The sequence below is a fragment of the Uloborus diversus genome, chromosome 6, assembly GCF_026930045.1.
Source record: "Uloborus diversus isolate 005 chromosome 6, Udiv.v.3.1, whole genome shotgun sequence".
NCBI classification, from domain to species: Eukaryota; Metazoa; Arthropoda; class Arachnida; order Araneae; family Uloboridae; genus Uloborus; species Uloborus diversus.
The window spans coordinates 56,258,890-56,279,978 of NC_072736.1; the positions used below are offsets into that span (position 1 = coordinate 56,258,890).

The following is a 21,089-nucleotide window of genomic DNA, read 5'->3' on the forward strand; positions in this document are numbered from 1 at the left end:
AACTAACGATATCAGAGCAGTCAATTAAATTATGTAGAACCTTATAGAAAAAAAGCAGACACAAAAGTTCGATGCGTGATTTAAGAGTGGAAACATTATAAATATTACATAAATGAGAGTGAGAATAAGTTAAAAAACCTTGCATGCTTTTCCGAGACAGATTTTAATTAGATTTCGACAAACGTCAGGTACTGGACTACGTGACAACAATAAAAAATCTTCATTGCTCTATAAGAATCATGTGAAAATCCCCTTACCCCAAAAATAAAGAATTTAATTGAAATACTTAATGCAATTAAAACAAAATCCGTGCTTACCCTGAAGAAAAAAGATTTAAACGGAAATATGTGCTTCGTTACAAAAAATGAACCCCCTTCTTCCCCGAATGAAAAAAAATATTTTTGCTAAAATACACACCCCAGTTGAATATCGATCATCTGAAAACCACGTATAAATTCCACCCCCCCCCCAAAAAAAAACAACAGCTTTTATTTAACTATTTTGTGAAAAAATAAATAAATAAAACGCATTTTCATTGGGCCTCCAATTTCGATGAAGCTCAACTTCACGAAAATGACAGCTTTTAAGATTTTTTTTCTTTTCACAACTTTTATTGGAGTGATTTCATAAACTATTTCACTCATTATTCAGTTACGTTATACGAAGGGGGACCAAAAAAAAAAAAAAAAAAAACGGATTTTTGCTTTGAAATATTTATTTATCAATTTATTGACAAAATTTCTTTAGTCTCCTTCAAAGTATTCACCATTAGAAGCAATACACTTGTCAATTCTTTTTTTTCCCACCGTTCGAAGCTCCTTTGGAGCTCTTCAACTTTTATCACATTCAGTGCCTTCTGCGAAGCAGTTTTGACAGCCTCTACACCATCAAAACGCTTCACTTTCAGAATTTTTTTTCATCCTCGGGAACAGAAAAAGATCACAGGGGGCTAGGTCTGGCAAATACGGGGGTCGAGGAACGACTAGTCACCCCTGAGAGGCGAAGCAGCGGTTAATATTTAAGGCCGAACAATTCCTTATTCGGCAATTTTTGTCGTGAGCGTGAGGGAGCGCTATCATGGTGAAGAAACCATTCACCTAATCGCCCGCGCAGGTTCCAACTCACTGCTGTTTCTCTTGAAATTTCGTCAATCGTAAAACAACGATTCTCGTTGATTTTTTTGGAGGATTTTCTCAATGTTTTCATCATTTCGAGACGCTGAAGTGCACTCAGAACGAGCATGATCTTCAGCACTCATCTCACCACTTTTAAATCGCCCAAACAACTCGAAAAGTTGTATACAGCTCATAGCATCGTTCTTGAAAACTTGTTAAAGCTTTGGGTAAGCTATTCCGTTGCCGACTTTTCAAGCATAAAGCAAAATTTCAAGCGAAATCTTGCTTTATGCTTGAAAAAAAGCAAGCTTCTTTTGCTTGCTATGCTTGCTTCTTTTAAATCTGCCGTAAAAAGTTCGCAGGCGGAAAGCAGTAACACTTGAGAAAACCAACACTATGACCAGACGTTATCAACTATACTGATGCCACTTGCACAGCTGTTTTATGAAGGTCTCTACTTGAGCCATCTAGCTAGAGATCAGTCCAATACATCTGAGATCGGCTACGTGCTATTAATCCGGTTTCTTTTGGGTCCCCCTTCGTATGACCCAAGTGCATTATTATTATTTTAAAGCACTTTTATTATACTTGGCCTGATTGTCACGAAAAAAATCTGAGGCCTGCTTTTGCTTATATCTCAGCAACTAGACCACTTAGAGATTTCGGGATTTCACTAATTGAATTGCTTAATCTTAAGGTACAACTTAACGCTGAAAAATTAAAATTCTAAAATAAAATTATTATTTCGGTTAGGATGGACAACAGCAAATTTCAAGTAATTTCCTCATTAAATGTTTAAATATAAACCCATTGTTACAAATTTTGTTGCCTTGAAACAGTAATGTTAGTAATAATCGTAAGGAAAATTTTGAATCAAGGCTTCTCTGGAGCAAGCATGAAATTTATTCAACATCATTGCTTTTCTTCTGATTTTTAACCTCATCTATGCCAATAATCGACAACGATAACGGGGGGTAAAGATACATATTTAGATCTTTATTGCTAGTAACTTGTGTGCTATGACAAAAATAAGTTTGGGAAACCATTCAATATTTCATTGGTTCTAATTAATTTAGTACAAAAACCAATCTTAGAGAGGAACAAGGATAAATTTTTAGGGCCAATTGCTTAAAGTTTTAGACACGTATATAGGATTCGTTTTCTTTTAGTATGGAGTATTAATATGAAAAAATAAGGTGACCTTTTGTAATGGTAACATTATTTTACTTCTGAAATACATTTACAGTTAAAATAATAAAATAACAGATTTTTTTAAAAAATACTAAGCACTTTTTATGATGCACTCAAAAGGATAAAATAACTTTTCTGGGTCAGAAAGGACAGTTTCAGTATTCTCGTAGTTTTCAATTATTTCAAGAAAATGACACCACAAACGAAGAATTTCGGCTCTAGTCATTTCAAACCAAACTTTCCCTTTAAGAAAAATGTGCATGTTTCAACACCCAAGTTTATGACTGAGCTAGAAAATAAGAAATTCTCTACATGGCTTGAGCCGCACTTTCTGCGTTTGTGGTGTCATTTTTTTGGAAGAATTGAAAACTACAAGAATACACTGAAACTGTCCCTTCTGATCCAGAAAAATTATTTTATCCTTTTGAGTGCATTATAAAAAGTGCTTAGTATTTAAGAAAAAAAATCTATTATTTTATTTTATTAGAAATATAATAATTTTTATTGCAATATATGGACATCAGAAATTACTGTCATTCCGTCACAACAATAAATCAGTGGCGTCACTACGGGGGGTGGGACGTCCGCCCCGGGTGTCACCCATGGGGGGGGGGGGGGGGTGACATCCTAAGTGTAATCGCAAGTTTTTGAGAAATATGTACCTAAAATCCTTTTTTCAGACTACAACTTTGAAAATTTTCCGGGGGTAAACCCCTAGACCCCCCATTTTTATTTAGTTTTTGTACATTAGCCCACTTAAAATTTCGTTACAACACAAATGTAGTTTCTGAAAATTGCATGAATATCATGTTTTTATGTTTTCATACTTTTTTTCTTCTTTTGCGCCTATAGATTGGGGGGGGGGGAGGTGACACGGTGGGGGGGGGGGGGTGACACCACAAATTACCGTCCCGGATGTCACCCATGCTAGGTTAGGTACGCCACTGCATAAATGTCAAATTTTTTTGAACCCAATACAAAAAAAAAAAAAAGTATTCGAATTAACAGTATCTTACTGTTAATTATCTATTTTAAAAGTATTCATCAGTTAAAAGTTTGAATTAATTTTAATTCACCGAACAACTTGCCCCACCCTGTTAACAACATGCTGGAAGACGGGATGAGTCGTTCCTTTTCGGCTATAGGTACTGTGAATTTAAAACCAAATTACGAAATACTAGTCAAAAAGGTCTTTATATCAAAGGAACATTTAATACTTGATTTTAACCTCGGAATACTAATTCAAGAATTAAGTTTTTCTAACAAATTTAAGACTTGATTGAGAAACGAAACTTTTAGCCCTGTTCTCTCCTATAGCTGATTTTCAGATTTTCCGAGTCACACATGTGAAATTAAAAAGCTGCAAAAAAAAAAAAAAAAAAAAAAAAAAAAAAAAAAAAAAAATCGAGTTACCCAACAATAAAAATATTTCTGTAATCTAAAGTAATCCTGGATATATACTGTAATTATAATAAAGTAAAATAAAAGATATTTTAACAACTCCATGTTAAATTTTACAGTTATTTGCAAAGAAACTGTCAGAAAGTCAGACCTGTAACGGCCATTCATTAGATTCACATTCAGCACTACAAAACAGTTTCGAGCACTATAACACATGAATTTGAAGGGTTTACAGCAACAAAGAGTTAACTCCATTGTTTGGTGGTTTGGTTCAACAAAGAGTTATCTCCGGTTGATAGTTCTCAAGTTCGTATGGTTCAACAAGGAGTTATCTCCCGTCGATAGTTCTCACGTTATTCGCTAGAATGAGTTAGCTGCTTCATTTGCTTGAGGCAACGTGGAGATCCACTCCAGGAGAGTGGACTCCAGGAGATTTCCCAACAGTCAAAAAAAAAAAAAAAAAAAAGGAGTTAATTCTTTGTCGCCGCAAACTCTTCATTTCTTTCTGGAGCAAATTATTGTTTCACCTATTAAAACTTCAATTCATTATCTTTTGTTCTTTTCTTGATATAGCTTGCAGCATGTAACTTTTTCATCATACAAAGAGAGTTTCATATTTACCTTGGAGCGAGCTCTAAGTCACAATTCTTATTTTTAAGATGCATTTTCCGCGGCTAGAATCCCATTTAATATTGTATTCCATCCGATATTTCATTTTGTGCAAGCATTCGTTTTTGGCTATTTTACCCACTTTTGTGTAAATGGTTGTTAAAAATGCAATTTATAAAAAGCATAAATCCTACAAATCATTAGTTCTGGCCGCTTTGTCGTAAAAAGACTTATGAGATTTCTGCCTGAACACACGAAGTAGCTAGAAGAAAAAAGGTGCAAGTGTCAAAATTAAAAATGTGGAAGAAACTATTGCAAATGGCAGGTAAACTCTCATCATCTGTTTTGGCGCAAGAGATGTACTGGTAGCCTTGGAAAGTACTGAAAGGGTTGGGAAAAACTTTTCATTGCAAGCCTACCTATGGATTGAACTCTGCACGTGTCCAACTCAAAACTTTAAAAGTCCACTTACATCCCTTTGCTTCTGACTGTCTCACATATTCAACGAAAACTCACTGCTCTCCTATTACATAAATTTTAAAAAATGTAAAGCAGGAGAAATTTAATATCGCGTGCAATTTTTTTTTCTCCTTGAAAAGGCAAAACTCCAGGCGCGGGTAATAGATGGCTCGGCTCAAGACTTCAGCGTAAGGGATTACCAAGCGTTATTTAAGACTTCACCCTTGATATATCACTTGAAAGTACGTTTGGTGAAGAAGAAAACTCCTGTTCGTGTGAAAAATGGAGCTTTTACAGAATCTCCCGGAACTCATTATCGCCCGGCGGGGATGAAAAATCATGTTGGCGAATGAGATTATGTAATGGATTTATTTAATTTTAGGTATAAATTTCCTTTCTGGAGAAGGAGGTGTTGAAAACCTTGCAGAGTCAACAGTGAAATTAAACTCGTTTGGGTGTTGCTCAGCTGGAGTATAAGCGGCTCACTTAAGTCGTGTGGCGCAGCAAGGCAACTGTGAATTCAGTAGGAAAAGAAGGTAATGTTATTGAACTTGCTGTTTGAGATACAAACTCATACGCTGTTGAGATTGTTGTTTTAAAAAATCATACTATCTCAGCAGTAGCCATTTGGGATAACTTTGAGCTACGTGGTTTAAATTTGCCCTATTTCATATTATTTAAATGTCTTTGACTTCAAAGAAAAAAAAAAAAGCTGCACTCTGCTGAAAAGATTATGAGTTTTGAACTGTTTATTTCGTCAAATAAGCTGGCAATATATTACATACTCTGTACAAGACTTTAATGATTGTTCTTTAGTTTTACGGTAATAGCTATTATAACACTATGAAAATCAAAGAACAAGTTAAAAATGGAGAAATTGTGAGACGTAATTATATGCCAATGAATGACTATTTAATGCTACAGGGGAAGGAGGGTATATATATTATAACAGATAAAATCATAGTATAATTGGAAAAATTTGAAGACAATTTCTTTTCATACTTTCATTTGTATAATTCTGCTATATAATATGTTATTTGTTATGTGTTGTAAAAATATTGCTTTTAGAAAATCTTAACTCCAGAGTTTCGACTTATTTTTTCTGGTTCAAGCAAAGAGTGAAATGGCAAACCCGTTGTTAAGTCCTTCTTAACAATCGAAATGACTCAGTTGAATTGGATATCATTCCGTATTTTTTTTTTAAATTAAGACATATGGTATTTTTAATATAGCAACGATTTTACCATGTGGTCAGATTTAAAGATTATTTTGTTCTGCTATAATTTTACTTAAAACTTACAGAGTGCTAAAGATCTGTAAATATAACTGTAAATAAGCATCTTTCACACACACACACACACAACAATGGATTACCGTTACAGTTACTTAGAATCATGCAGTTGGATTGATTCAAATTGAAAGAATTCTGTATTAAAGATGGAGTTCAAGCAAATTGTTTTCTTTTTGAAGTGAAAACCTCTTTAGGTGCGTTGAACATTTTTGAGGTGGGAAAAACCATCCATTTCACGACACCGAAAAATCGCCACCTTACCAACACCTAAAATACAGCGCATGCGCGGTTTCTCTTTGCTCCTTTACGTGCGAATTTTTTCATTCAGGTTACGAAGCTCAGTGGCACAATCGGCAGCTCATCAGTCTCAAGAAACGAACAAACTGTCCATCAAGAGTTTGATCCCCGCCCTCACATATTAGTTCTGAAATAAAACTTCTTTAGGCACTGGGTATTTTTTAAGAAGAGAAATAACAATGTTTTTGATATCGGGGGGGGGGGGGGGGGGCGATACATTGTGTTTGCCGTTGCCACTCTGAAAATGGACAGCTAATTGTTATGAGTGCGGTATATATTTCACCGGATAAGTCTTCAAGCGCAATACGTGAATTTCTGTATGAAAATTTATTTATTCTAAAGACGCTTTTGCATTACTTCAAGATAAAATTGGGATGAACTTTGATAATTTGCCAATGATTTTGAGTGGGGATTTCAACATCAACTTTGCAGATGATAAAAATCTACCATTAATAGAATTTTTAAATGAAGAATTTAATTTAACGATGTCGAATAGCCCAGTAAATTTAGGCCAGAAATTGGGTCGATGCGATAATTAGCTGAATTTTTCAGGATTAGTTCCTGAACATGTGTAGAACAAATATTGAAAAGTCCCCTAAGTTCCCATGTGAGGTTCTATCCAAAATGGCGGATCAAAGATGGTCGCCTAGTACTTTTTGTTTTCCTTATAACTCGGTCATAAATGAAAATTTTTCGGTTTTGAAAAAAAAAAAAAGAAAAAAACTGTAGGCTCTAGAAGTAATATTGTTTCGATACGTAACTTAAAATAATCAATTAAAAATTTCTGACATTTGTTTTGACACCAAAAACTGAAATTTCTGTGTTCTATGTAACATGCAGCAGAACACATAAGGTACTAAAATAAATAGATTTTTACATTTTTTGGGGTATTTTTAAAGCTATTTTACCTCATATATTAGTCAATAGTTGTTATTTTTCAGTTAAAAAAATGCTATGCATGTTTGAATTGGTGCTTGTATTTTACCGACATTTCCCCATAAAACATTACAAACATATGTGATCTGCAAATTGCGTTTTTTGTCTCAAATGCAAGATTTTCGGTGTGAAAATGCAATGCTGATCTGTTTAGCCTTTTATAACTACAATAAATTGCAAAGTGGCTCTAAATTCCTTTTGTAATATGAAGTGTGAACTAAAAAAAACATTCACATTAACGATAGAAATTTGTCAAAAATCGTTCAAAACTTTTTTTCTTTTTAATAAAAAGATCATTGTTACCTCAAAATGATATTTTTTGTACATTTTAGGATGCAAATAGTTACTCAAGAATGATTTTTTTTAAAATTATGTCTCGATATAATATGTGACATTGGAAAAAATGTCGGTGAAAGAGACCTTCAACTTAAGGAAATTCTTTTGGGGAAGTTAAATTTCAGAGGAAAAAAGAGGTTATTATTGGGTCATTCCATACGAAATGAGCAAAATTCGCAAAAAAGTGGTGGCAGCATGGTAACAGACTTTTATGAAATTTGGTATACAGGTTCCTTTTATGCCTATATAAAAATATCTAAAATATTTTTGCTTAAAATTTTTTATTTTAATAGTTACATGCGATTGAAAATTGGTCAAATTGAACAGCATTCTCATAAATGCTAAATGTTGCACTTTTGAAGGCTTGTATCTTATTAATTATTCAATGAAAACATAAAAGTTATATGTTGTTGCAATCTATGGAGTAGGGTAATTTATCTGATATCAGTAAAATTTTCAAAGTTATTATAGTTAACTTTTAACCGAGTTTCAAAAACTGAAAATATTTCAATTTTCTCATAATTAAGCATTTTATTTTTTAATCTCAATCTTTAAGGGACGCATTAGCTTTGATGAAATTAATACCCAATAATGTGCTAAGTATCATAAAAGAAATACCTTACTTTTGAAGTTGTATTTTAACTCCTTTGTCTTCAAAATCAAATGAGGGAAAATTCAGACAACTTTAAAATTTTACAAGAATATAGAGCTGTGTTTCTACTATTTGCTTGAAGAAACTCGAAATTGGTTTTTGATTTCTAAACGTAAAATAAAATTCAGAAAAATAGCTTTTTTTTTGTTTTATGGGTCAGTCCATACAGTTTCGACAGATGGGTGCGCTCGACCATTTTTAATTTTTTTTTTTGAAATTCATATTCCTAAAAGCTGCATATGAAAGATGTTTAAAACCACTTTTATTTTTTCTCTCAACTGGATCTTTGATTTTTTAGAGGTCATCAAAAGTGATTTTCGTAGTCAAAAATGATATCTTTGCATTTTGGCCGAAATCTATTTGAATTACATTTATGACAATTAATTTAACACTTTGATGTTAAAGTGCATAAGCTGATAGTCTTATATGCTGAGTTACGTAGCTGTAAGTTAATAATTAAAATAATGACAACAGGTTAAAGTTCAAGACCAAATGTAAAAATTTTACTCATTTCAAAGGGGGATAAGTCACGTAGGGGACGGAAACACAAAATGAAATACAACAAAAACTAATCACTGGAACCATGCTAAAAAGAATGTGTAACTGTTGCTGTGTGTTTATGCACCCTTTATAGATTACAGCCCCTCAAAAATCGGAAAATGACAAAAATGACATTTTTAGACCCCTATAAACCAAAAGGGGATAGAATTAAAAATAAAATTTCCTGGCCAATTGAATATTCCGTTCAAGTACTATACATGTTAAACATAGTGTTTTTTGTATTTGGTTTGTAAAAATGATACAGGTCTTTGAAATTAAGCAATTTTGCTAGTCAATTCACACACTAAAACAGAAATAAAAAATGTGAAAACGTCATAGCACCTTCTTAAATTACGTATATTGTGCCCTATGTAATACATTATACTGAAAAAACATACTGTAATTTTCAAAATAATTATTTTAATTTGATAACTTAGAAATATTTGAACATGAATGAGTAAATTAAGACAAAACAACGTTAGAGGAAGCACAAATTTGCAAATTACAGCAGACACGTGTTTCGGCGTTATAGGGAACTCCTTTTTTAATGCAAAAAATAATGAGCTTATGGATGAAAAGAAAGCTCATTATTTTTTGCATTGAAAAAGGCGTTCCCTGAAACGCCGAAACACGTGTCTGCTGTAATTTGCAAATTTGTGCTTCCTCTAACGTTGTTTTGTCTTAATTTACTGTTCAGCACAAAGGTATTAATTTATCTTATGAATGAGTAGCTTATACTGTATGGAACCTGTATGGATTGATCCTTATGTGAAGTTACGAGAATTCAAAGAATTAGATAAACGACTAAATGATGCAAAAGCAAGTAAAACTAACATTTATTTCAATAAAAAAAATGTACATTTTAGACTGTACTTCATAAACATGCTTTTGAGAAAATGAAACACGAAAGAAATGGTTAGTTTTGCTGAACTTACAAAATAAAAAGAAGTAGCTAATGAAATTTTAGCTTAGTTCAATTTACTCTAGTAACAAAAGTATGCTGATACCAATGATAAAAATTTAGTAGCATCTAAAAGACACTTCAATATGTTACGTAAAAAAACTTGAGTAAATTTATAGCATTCCCTCATCTTCAAAAATACATCTGAAATAGAGGAAAAAATGAAATTTTCGATTTTTTAAAGTACTATTTCGTCATCAAAAAACTAATTAACAATTACTAAATTAGAGCAGATAGTTAGTCATAGATGGTTTTCAAACCTGAATCATTTTTACTGTTATTTCTTCATTAAAAGACCTAGAAGAGTGATTTGAAATCTGAAGTAAATTGGCAAAATTTCAATATTTGTTAATATCTTAGATTCAAAAAAAGATCCGAATAAATTTTACTTTGCTTTTTCCAAATAGAGATTTGTTTATAGAATACGGAAATATTTATTTTTTAAGTGTACGTTTATAACTTATGGAGTTATTGAGTCACAAACTGGTAGTGATGGACTGTGAAAACTTAGGCTTAGCGTAAGCATCAACTTCTAATTTCAATAACAAAGCAACAAACAGTTTTTAAACTTCCATACTTTGCATTCCCTTATAGATATGTATGGTTTACCTAAATAAAAATTTTCATTGAAATCTGTGACATGTCACAGCCACAGCTGATTTGCTCATTTCGCATGGAATGACCCTATTACGAAATGAGCTTTCTGTTCAGTCATCTACAGTTTTTGACCAGAATGCTGCTGTTTTCAAATCAAACGATAATTGACGAGACATCTCGAATATGAATTAGCTCCTCAACTACCTTCGCTTTTTGGTTGGGTTTCTCTTAGTGATGTTCCGGATATCCGTATCCGTATTCGTATCCGCGGATATCAGACGGAAAATAAAGATCTGTATCCGTATCCGTATCCGTTACTTTTTTGACGGATCTTAAACGGATCATTTTTATTCTGAAATTTTTTAAATATTTCAATAAAAGACTCTTAAATTCCATTTAAATTAAGTTTTATTCTCTACTAGTGATACCCGCACGGCTTTGCCCGTAATAGAAAAATCAAAAGGTCTTTTGATTCGCCTGTATATTTACAAATAATGTATGGTGAATTTTCTCGCCAGTTGGCTTGTAATCATCTTACGGTTCCACGTTATGATAATTTCGTATCTCGCCAATTGGCTTGTGCCCATGTTACGGTTCCACGTTATGATAATTTCGTAATTTACTCGTCCATCTTATGATATTTTTTTTCTTAAAATTGGAATCGAAAAAGAACCCCATCGAATTTTCAAAAAATCGCTTCGAGGTGCACACCCCCATGCTACATACTAACTTTGTGCCAAATTTCATGAAAATCGGCCGAACGGTTTAGGCGCTATGAGCGTCACAGACATCCTACAGACATCCAGACATCCAGATATCCTCCGGACAGAGAGACTTTCAGCTTTATTATTAGTAAAGATTTAAATTATGAAATGTCATTTCAAAAGCTAATTTGTATCCCCCACAGTTGCAAAACGAAGGGGAAATAAGTTTTAAAAGTGTGTATGAGTATGTCTTTTTGTGGTATCGTAGCTCCTAAACAGATGAACCGATTTTGATAGTTCATTTTTCGTTCAAAAGGTGATTTGATCGAAAGTATTCTTAGCTTGGCCTTGTTTTTGTAGAACTTAAATCACCGGAGATGTTAATTAAAAACCAACTTAACGTTTTTCACAATTATGGTAGCAGAAATTTACCCGTACGTTAAAAATGTTGACCCTAATTGAAAGAACGAAGTTTTCTGCGTTGATATTTATTTGAAACTTACAACTTATGTACAAGCTATAATATTGTTAAGTAAATTTTAAATGCAATTCTAAGCCTTTATACGCGTGATTAGTAGCGATTTCATAGTCGGAAGATAAGGAGAAAAAGCTCAATGATTTAAAATTTTTACCTGCTGTCAGTTCATATTTGTTAACAAATGTGTAATCTGACCCGCGAAATTCATCTTAATATGAGGTCGATTCTCTGGGACATGTTTTGTTCTTTTAATTTTTAATTTAATTTTAGTTTTTGTTATTGATTTGGGTTTTCTGTTATTCTTCATTTTTGTTTTTCTCGGCATGCTTCAAAAAAAGTAAGACTAAATTCTCTATTTACTCTTTGTAACGGTGTTCCCGGCTCTGTATTTCGTCGGTCGGAGTAAGTTTGGTGGAATGGGTCAGAGCTGCATTTATGCTGAAATAAAATGCGAAAAATTATTTCTAGCCTGTCCAGTAGCAGCTTTACACTCTTGCTCATGTATCCTACATCTACCGAGTAAGCTAGAAATAATTTTCCACATTCCATCTAAGCATTAATGCAGCGCTGGCCCATTCCTTCCAACTGCCTCTCAATTTTAACGGAGATTTGTTTAAAGAGTAATTCATAGTCTTGATTATATTTTGCCGCAGTTGACATTTTTTGAAGAAACTGCCATTATTCTGACGGGAATACCTTCCGTAACAAATTTTACACTTGAATAGTTGAATTGGGTTTAAAAGAAAAAAAAAAAGAGATCCGTATTCGTATCCGCGGATCTTGACACTAATGATCCGGATCCGCGGATCTACTTTTTTAACGATCCGGCACATCACTAGTTTCTCTGCGAAAGGATAAAAACACAAGCATGGCAGCAATCATTGAATTAGTAAAGCCTTTTGTTAAGCCACCCACCACCAATCTCTTTGTCCATTAAAGATGAAGGATTTCTTATGCTCGCATTGGCATAGGACGAGTCAGACATATAATAAACAGACATATGCCTCAAATACTTCAGGTGTCTTCAGAAAAAATTTCCTTTAAGTGAAGCGGTGATTTTTAATGGATCCGCTGATGCATTGTCAACTACCATTGGGAAGAAACAAAGAAGGGTAATGCCAAAATTGTCTGACACTACTGCTTTTTGAAGAAAATGTAGTGAGAACGACTTTATAGGTTAACTTTTTGCGGAATTCTGAGAACAAATCAAGATTAATTCAAATTATGATGGAATACTTCCGATCAGAAGGTATGACTCTTGTACAAGTGGATAGGGAAGCCAATGTTTAATTTGCTCAATTGCGATAAAAACGTACCAGAACAGCTCCAGTTCAGTTGCAGTAATAGGTACTGATACGGATCTGCTCTCGATTCTAAGTGAAAGAGGTATGTCTGAAACATCACTATTTTTTTACCCCCAAACCAATTTAATACAAAGAAAAATGTTACAATATATTGAATGTACAAGAAGTCTTGGGTCCCTTGAAGGATCCTCTTCTTTCGCTCCACGCAGCCACAAGATGTGACTCCGACTCCTCGTCAGCTATATTCAGAAAGGGTAAATCTTGAGCTTTCAAGTTGCTAAGGAAAATCTCAAACTGCTTTCTCTGATCTCACAGCTCAGTAATTTTCATTTTAGCTTGATCCATCCAGAAAAGGTCACCCAGATTGTAGAAGTGTTGCTGAAACATCTTTTTGGTGAGTAACACTTAATTTTCTAGACATCTTACGATACAACCGCTATAATAATTAAGTATAACCAAAACTCCTTCTTCAAAATTTTAGGGGGATTTCTAGGAATGGCTCAAAATTTTCAACGTGAACGTTTTTGGCTGTGTGTCACCGATGTCGATATCTTCGTTGGTTTTGGCCGCCCTTGTCTACTAAATTACTAAAAGCTCTTCTTCCTGTGAGTTCTGAACTGTGTGAGATTAATAATTAAACTCCCCCCCCCTGGAAAGAGCTTTGGGACCAATTCCATAAAATGTCTCCGGTGGCCCAAGCTCGATTGTTAGCACGCCAAAATGCAGTTTATTGCGTGTAATCTGCAATCTTTAGGAGTTTTGATTTTGATAGAGGGGAAAATTTTATCTGTTTGCATTGCCGCATCCGCGTAAAACCGAAACTCATCCGTGTAAAATAAAATAAAGGTGTCAAATCTTAAAAGGCGTGCAATCGAATCAGCGTAAAATAAACCCGCGTAAAACGAGGGTCTGCTGTACATGTGAATATTATGACCGAACTTTAAATAATTTCAACTGTTTCTTCTTTTTTAGATGACTTACAAATGTAACATGTTCCAAATTAAATGTTTAAATATACATATGCTTGTGTAATTTATTATTGGCCCTGGTTTAGGTTCTTAATTAGTAACCATTTATTTATCAGCTTTTAAAACTATCCACTAAATCAAGCTGGAATGAGGGGCGGGGGGGGGGGGGGCATTTCGATATCCCGGTTGAACATTTCAAAAATCTGGCAAGCCTACTTAAGATAGACATCCCATTACAGATTTTATACAGTCTGTCATATACTGGCAAATGCAAAGAGAAGAAAAAAAAAATAAATTTGTTCTTAGGGGTTTTTTTTTTTTTTTTTTGTAACTCTAACTGCAGCAATACCTGCGATTATGTTCGATGATTTTTTTTTAAAAATATTGTGAAGACGAGAGGGCGGCACTTGTCAACATGACCTGGGGTGACAAAACTACTAGAGCCGGCCCTGTTGTGAATAAAACTTCTTCGATGTGCATCAGGATCTGACCCAAGTTACCTGTAGCCATAATTTCATACTTCTGGATCTTTTCATAATAACATTATCTATAAGTTTTTTTTTCTCAATTTGTGTTTAGTGTTAATTGAATTGCTCAAATAGAACACTTGAGCAAGAAAATTACTATACAAGATAAGCACGTTCTGGTTTCATATTCACAATGGTTCTGTCAAGCAAAGCCAAAAGAGAAGTAACGCCACTTTAGGTAGCTCTTTTTCAAAACATGTTGAATAATTATGGATCAAAAGTTTTGTTTTCAAAAGCTCTTAAGTGCTTTGCAAAATGCTGATTAAAAGAGCAACCTCGTAAATGTGTGGTTTTATATGAGGTTTTTTTTTAAACGGACTCCTTTTAGCCAGTTAAGGCAAACGACATCCTTTTATAACGCCATTTTCTTTTTGCCCGTTCCGCGCCATTTTAATTAGCCTTAGATCTGAACTTAATGGCGCATCAATAACAAACACCGGCAACGTGTTGCCTTTTTGAAAATTTCTTGACTTCTTAATGGGCCATTTATTTCACACGGCATCGTTAATGACTGCTGAGATTCGGGCGGTAGCTATTCCACGTTCTGTAGAAGTCTTTTGAGAAATGTTTTTGCGGTAAGTAGATATTTATTTTTCTGTTTCTCGCGCTTTGCGTAGAAAAATTGTCTTAATTAAAGGTATATCAAAGCTGCAGTTTTCATTTAGGGATTCTAGGCAAACATTGGTAAAATGCGAAGTGGTAAAGACAAGTTATAACGTTCTATTTTTTTTTTCTTTTTGAAAAATTCCTTCTCCGCTGTTCGGGGTCCGTGCATTTAGTTGAATGTTGCAAAATTCTAAGAATTTGCAGCATTTATAATGTTTGCAATTTCACCGAAATCTTCTTAACGCGAATGCCTTCGGTGAAAATCTGTATTGAATCTTTTAAGGATCATAATAAGCTATATGGTAGATTGCAGGGGGTGCCCCCCCCCCCCAAGTTCAATGGCACAAAAGCTCCCCCTTCCCCCCAAAATTCTTAACCTTCCTTCCCATTTTTATTATTTTACTTTTTAGCTCTCTTTTTTACTTTCTTGATTCTTTTTAAATATTTTTTTTTTATTTATTTTTTAATTATTATTATTACTATTATTATTTTATTAGAAAAGTTCTGACTTTGAATGACACACACACACAAATTAAATAAATAAATGAAATAAAATGTAAACAGAATAAAATAAAATAAATAATTTAAAATAAAAATAAATCAATTAATAAATTTAAATAAATAAATTTAATGTTTTTAAAAAATCCGCCGCCCCCCCCCCCAAATTTTCTTTTTGGTAGCGCAACTTGTGCCATCCCCCTCCCCGTGGGCACTCATGGGAAAGTGTGTAAATGTTTTATACATACAACTGTTAAATGCTGACGTAAATGACGTGTTTGACAAGTAGTTTTGTGAAAATTGGTTCAGTAGATTTTGTGTAAGTATGCTGCACATGTATCTAATACATATGCAGGCCCGCCATTCCGAATTTTTCCAGGGAAGGGGTGGGGGGGGGGGACAAAGGGTTTAGACTCGATGCATATTTCATGGTCTGAGACCACGGCACAACAGCTCGGTTAATGTATTGTTTAAAATATACTAACAAAATATCGTTAATACCTTCAATATATTGTTTATAAAAACCCAAAAATATTGTTTAAAAACGTGACTCAGACTACGGTACAACAGCCCGGAATCTTACAACATTATTTATGAACTATTAACAATATCAGTTCTAGAGATTGCACACTAAAAATTTTTAATTTACCTCCAATGTACTGGTATGCATTTTCCACTGCCGAGCATATTTTAATGTATGTGATGTACTTGAATGATCAAATACATCAGTACCTATTCATATTTTCGTTCGGGAAGTTCTGTTTTGATGCATTATTAGCAGTCGCCAATCATTGCTTCCCAGAGGAATATAAATTACTTTTCGTTTTCCTAAGTTATCCCATTTGAACTAAACATATTTCAATACAAGTAACAGTTATTTCAAGGCATCATAAATTTATTTTCATTAAGTGCGGATTCAGAAATGGTCGGGAGGGGGGGGGGGGGGGGGGGGGGTAGGATCATGACTCCTCCTTCACTTAATCGACCAAATATAGCCTAAAACTCAACAGTGGGAACATTTTGGGAACTTTTATTCATCAGATTCTGATATCACATCGCACTCCGATAAGGAAATTGATACAACTCAAAAAATAGCATTGTAGAAGATTAAGGTTTTACGCAATAGTAGTACCAAGCGATTTCGTCTCAAATACACTGCTCAAAACAATTAAAGGATATTGTAAGTCTTGTATAAAAAAAGGTCTTAGCAAATATTATTTTTTTGCATAGAATCGAAGAAGGGAGTCACAAATACAAAATTTTCTCAATTCTCTCGTTTTCTCCAGACATGAACGCAATAGAGCATGTTTGTCACATTCTAGGCAACGAGTCTTTGGACACCTACCACCTCCACAAACTCTGCAAGAACTGGAAAGAGCACTTCAGGAGGAGTGGGGCAGAATACCCCAGCCCCTCATTAATAACCTCATTGGTTCCATGCCTGAGAGGTGCTTTACATTGCTGGCCGTCCGGGGTTACCATACCCCCTAATAAAAGCGATTTTTTTTTAAAGGAAACACCCTTTTTTATTTGTTTTCCTCATATGCACAAAGTGCGTTTTTTTCCCTTTGTACCCAAAAGTTTTAAAAAAAAAAGGATTTTTTTCTTCCAAACAAATGTAATTTTTGTCTCACTATGTCTGTCGATAGTATATCAATCATCCAAAAAGTTCTCCATATTCAAGATCAACCCAAAATCTCAATATCCTTGAATTGTTTTGAGCAGTGTATAACAAGACACGCAGAAATATTTACTTAAAACTTAAAAAACTTAAAAAACTGTACACTTAGACAGCTAAGTCGGTAGATCGCTGGCTTTCAAACGAATGGTCCAGGGATCGAGTTCCAGTTCGTTGGCCTGCTTTTAAAGTATTTTTAAAACAATACATCGTTCTCATTTATACATCGTTTCACGTCAGTCCCTTGAAAGACGTATAAAACGATGCTTTACTGCACTTAATTTCTAAAGTTGTTCATTTTTATTTCAACAAACGTAATTTGTTCTAATTCAAACTGTAGGAAATTTTTGTTCTTTTATGAATTTGGAGCGAAGTGGAAAGTAACAAATTATTCGGAATTAACTTGGATAATTACTTTTTAAAAAATGAGAACGAGTTACTACAGAGTAAGTGACGACGCAACAGCTTTTCTCCATGGTAAAGTAAAATATTTATTAATTCCAATTAAATAAGTCAAATCAATTGCCTCACGTTTGCTTGGTTCGATTCCTAATTCTCCCAAGAAAGCGTTCACACATCTCTTATCTTCTTTATACCATTTGGAATGTTTCAAAATTCTTTCTCAGACTGCAAGACACCTTAAAAATCACGCAGAATAAAGGAAGCATATCCGCAAATGTTAATCAATTCAGGAATTTGCTAACCGAAGTCTCCACTTTGACGAAGAAATGTCTTTCTTAATTTTTGTTACAAGTTCCATTTTAAATCTTATTCGGAGAAAATTACTGTTGTTTCAGCAGGGATGAGTTGACGATAGATTTGGTACAACTTTCACAAAATCCATTCCATTCAAGGTATTTTTTAAATATTAATAAACACTAATATGCTTTATTTTTAATTTCATGTTTTGAAAACAGTTTTTTTTAGATTTGCCTGCTTTAATTAGATAACAAATTAAACCCCCTACCCCCGCAGATAATTATAAAGAACTTGATTAAGAGTTGCTTTCAAATTAGTTTGACATCATTAAATTTCACTCGTGGCAGCGCTGCAGTGGGGGTCAAAGTTAAGAGCACTCATCTTATTTTTTTTATAGGTTACATTACTTAGTTAAAAATAAAAACGGATTTTGAAAATCTCAGGCTATTTGAGTTTTTGATCAAATACCCCGGATCTTTCAGGTTTTAGTGGGAAAACCCGGTCTTTTTCGGATTTTTTCAAGAATGATTTAAGTTTTAATCACTGTTTAAACATTGTACCAAACTATTGCTTTGCTACTTGAAATTTCGTAGAGTCATACATAATTTTAAGTCATTCGTCAGTTTTTACTCAAATATATTGTTAAAATTGTCAAAATTGAAGAAAAATATCAACCAGAAAAGTTAATTTATATGATGTATTAACAAAAAATTGTTTCTTCTAAAATATGACCGTTTATGAGGAAAACACTTAACTCTATTCAGAAACACACTGTGTGTGTGACATTTTGAAAAAGTGCTTATTGTAATACCGAAATACATTATGTAGTAAAATATTTTTTTGCTGTTTGTTCTTACAAACTATGAGCGATATATCGTCAAGTTGGAGACCAAAAGTTTGCCAATACATTGCCAAGTAGTCGCCAATTTATGACATCAAAAAGGAATATAAACAATCAACATTTTTGTAAAAACATCGATCTTTTAAAACCGGTGTTCATCAGTACCATCGATTTTTTAAATTTTAAACATCGATGCTTTTCCATCGATGTCGTTTCTGTACCACACATTTTATTTTAGTAAATTGAAATATAAAGCATCGACATCGGAGAAAACATAGATGTTTCCAAAACATCGACATCAATATCGCACCACCAATTTTCACATTGTAATCATACAAGATGTACGTGGCGAAAAAATTCTGTAACAGTATCCTGTTTAGGTCCAACAGCAATATCGCTACAGATAGGTTTTACTGCAGTTGAAATATACCACATCTGTCGACCACAATCTGTATTCGCAACTCCATAACTTGAATACGCTACCTTGCGGTGATTAACAATACTACCGAAAAAGGTAAAACATTCCATTCCACGTGTTTTCTTTGGGGTAAATTTACAGGCTTCAGATAGTTCATAGTGTAATGTAATTTCAGAACAATAGAAAAGAAAGCTTCCCACAAACACTATTAAAAATTATTGTTATTCACTAAGCATCAAAGCAAGTTATAAGTTACGGCATTTGTTTGTTTTACCTTTTTCATCCGCCATTAGACAGTGGCGGCAGAACCCCCTATAGTTTATTGGAGTTTCGAATAGCCTTCACAACACTCGCAAATCAAGTCAAATCGATATCGACCTCAATAGACTTAGAACTAGTATACAAAAAATATATTAAAATGAATGCTGTAGAAGCAATTTGAGTCATTAGAACGAATATTCTGCGTTTAAAAGAGCTTAAAAAAAGTTGCAGTTTTTTAAGAACATCGTTCATTTTAATTGCGTTTCACATCCTCATTTTAAAAATGGCTTTGACAAAAGAGGAATTTTAATTTTATTTCTGTATGCATTTTAAGTAATGTGTTTTTTCTGTTTATTTTGTTGTTATAGTATCTTTTCAGAACATTGGACATTCTTGCACGTAATTGACAATAATTTAAGAAAAATATTTTATACGTTATGGCTGAGTAATTTAGCTACTTTTTCAATAGAGTTTTTTTTTTTTTTTTTGTAATTCATTAAGGAGAGTTTTTCGAAAATAAGCAACCTAAAATTACCGAGAAAAATCATGTTTTTGCCAGAGAAAGTTATGCGTCAATTTTCACTGTCGCTGCTAATAACGAATGTTTTAAGCTCTTATTTCGGCTTCCACGCTAGAATGTAGTTTGTTGCATTAAGTATGCTCTTTTTAAAAAATTTGATCATGAACAAAAGAACTTGGTTAAGTGAGGCATAGGTGTCCCTCGTACAGTCGAACTCGATTATATCGAGAGCAAAGGGACCGCGATATTTGCTCGCTGTAACCAAGTGCTTGTAAAAAGTAAGTTCGTGAAAAACATCGTAAAAATTCATTCTAGTTGTTTTTTTTTTTTCTTTCATTTTTTAATGACGGTATAACCAAATAAGTTGGCCACTTTGCTTTGAACTGCCTGAATGTCTCTTTATTATGTCACTAGTGGCACCTGCACTGCTTTGGCCGTAGTAGAAAATTAAAAGGTCTTTTTGTTCGCCTGTATATTTATAAATAATGAATGGTGAATTTCTCCTCAATTGGTTTGCCCATGTTACGGTTCCACGTTATGATAACGTGGTAATTTACTCGTCCATCCTATGATAATTTTGCTCGGGAAAATGTTCTTAAATTGGAATAAAAAAAGAACAAAATTGAATTTTCGAAAAATCGCTTTGAGGTGCACATCCTATGCTACAAACTAATTCTGTGCCAAATTTCATGAAAATCGGTCGAACGGTCTAGGCGCTATGCGCGTCACATCCTGACAGACAGAGAGAGATCCGGACAGAGAGATATCCAGCCAGAGAGATTCTCAGCTTTATTATTAGTAAAGTTTGTTTTTGAGGAATACACATGCATACACAGATATAATTTTTAAATGTTTCTTTACTCCGCAAAATAAAAAAAGTTCTCTCATCGCTTCTTCTTAGGATTTATGATTTATTTCCAACTTTGGTTGACTTTGGAATGTGAAAGAAAAAGTACCAAAAAAGGATATTTCGTGCTGAAAATCAATAGAAACTTTACCATTCACAAAAATACTGCTCGCTTTAAGCGGGGTTTGCTCCTTAAAAACGAGTTATGCTGTCATAGGATTACCAATGTACCAACCAAGTATTTCTGATTTCCTTGAGAAATTTGGGTTCTCGTTAAATCCAAGGCTCGTTATAAGCTAGTTCGACTGCATAACAAGGTTGATTCGTACTGTGCTACTCCAAACCGTGTTACACG

At 33.7% G+C, this 21,089-nt stretch overlaps 1 protein-coding gene across 1 annotated transcript in view; it reads right to left on the minus strand.

Annotated features, from left to right (window-relative positions):
• LOC129224766 (chondroitin sulfate proteoglycan 4-like) overlaps nucleotides 1-21,089 on the minus strand; it is a 270,210-nt gene that overhangs the window by 12,527 nt on the left and 236,594 nt on the right. The gene's annotated exons all lie outside the window — the stretch shown is intronic.